A 2,011-nucleotide genomic window follows, 5' to 3' on the forward strand; every position below is an offset into this window, starting at 1 on the left:
TGCTTGTTTTACCTTCCTATGCTAGTTGATTCTTGTTCCCATAAGTTGTTTGCTCACAAAATCCCTATGCATAGGAAGTGGGTTAGGCTTAAATGTGCTAGTCATATGCTTCATGATGCTCCCGTTATGTTTCATTTCTTATCTTTTATGTGAGCATCATTGTCATCATCATGCCTAGCTAGAAAGACATTAAAGAAAAGCGCTTGTTGGGAGACAACCCAATATTTACCCTTAGTATTTTTGTGTGTCCACATGATTATGCTACTGTATTAATCATGTTTTATAGCTTTTGTTTCAATAAATTGCCAGGTAAGACCTTTAGGATAGCTTAAGGTGATAGTTGTGTTGATCCTGCTGAAAATCAGAAACTTTTGCACCCAGTAAATTAGTTTTGATAATTCGCGGAAACATGATTTTGATCTGATTCTTTTTTATCTAGATTGGTACACAAATTTCTCAGGTTTTCCATATTTGGTAGAATTTTTGGAGTTACAGAAGTATTCGAATGATACAGATTACTACAGACTGTTCTGTTTTTGACAGATTCTGTTTTCTATGTGTTGTTTGCTTATTTTGATGAATCTATGAGTAGTATCGGAGGGTATGAACCATAGAGAAGTTGGAATACAGTAGATATTACACCAATATGAATTTAGAATGAGTTCACAACAGTACCTAAGTGGTGGTTTTATTTTCTTATACTAACGGAGCTTACGAGTTTTCTGTTGAGTTTTGTGTTGTGAAGTTTACAAGTTTTGGGTAAAGATTCGATGGACTATGGAATAAGGAGTGGCAAGAGCCTAAGCTTGGGGATGCCCAAGGCACCCCAAGGTAAAATTCAAGGACAACCAAAAGCCTAAGCTTGGGGATGCCCCGGAAGGCATCCCCTCTTTCGTCTTTGTTCATCGGTAACTTCAATTGGAGCTATATTTTTATTCACCACATGATATGTGTTTTGCTTGGAGCGTCATTTTGTTTTGCTTGCTGCTTGAATAAAATACATTAGATCTGAAATTCTTAAATGAGAAAGTCTTCACATAGTTGCACAATTATTTGACTACTCAATGACCTTCACTTATATCTTTCGGAGTAGTTTGTCGTTTGCTCTAGTGCTTCACTTATATCTTTTAGAGCACGGCGATGGTTTTATTTTGAAGAAATAGATGAACTCTCATGCTTCACTTATATTATTTTGAGAGTCTTTTAGAACAGCATGGTAATTTTCCTTGGTTACGAATTTAGTCCTAATATGATAGGCATTCAAGAGGGATATAATAAAAACTTTCATATGGAGTGCATTAAACGCTATGATAAATTTGATACTTGAGAATTGTTTTGAGATATAAAGGTGGTAATGTTAGAGTCATGCTAGTTGGGTAATTATGACATTGAGAAATACTTGTGTTAAAGTTGGCACGTCCTGTAGCATGCACGTATGGTGAACGTTGTGTGACAAATTTGAAGCATGGGGTGTTCTTTGATTGCCTTCCTTATGAGTGGAGGTCGGGATCGCGCCATGGTTAACTCCTACCAACCCTTCCCCTAGAAGCATGCATAGTAGTACTTTGCTTTGTGGGCTAATAAAATTTTTCAATAAGTATATGAGTTCTTTATGACTAATGTGAGTCCATGGATTATATGCACTCTTACCCTTCCGCAATTTGCTAGCCTCTACGGTACCGTGCATTACCCTTTCTCACCATGAGAGTTGGTGCAAATTTTGCTGGTGCATCCAAACCCCGTGATACGATACGCTCTATCACACATAAACCTCCATATATCTTCCTCAAAACAGCCACCATACCTACCTATTATGGCATTTCCATAGCCATTTCGAGATATATTGCCATGCAACTTTCCACCATTCTGTTTATCATGACACGCTCCATCATTGTCATATTGCTTTGCATGATCATGTAGTTGACATCGTATTTGTGGCAAAGCCACCTTTATATTTCTTTCATACATGTCGCTCTTGATTCATTGCATATCCCGGTACACCGCCGGAGGC

This window comes from Triticum aestivum, chromosome 2B (assembly GCF_018294505.1).
Source record: "Triticum aestivum cultivar Chinese Spring chromosome 2B, IWGSC CS RefSeq v2.1, whole genome shotgun sequence".
Taxonomy (NCBI): Eukaryota; Viridiplantae; Streptophyta; class Magnoliopsida; order Poales; family Poaceae; genus Triticum; species Triticum aestivum.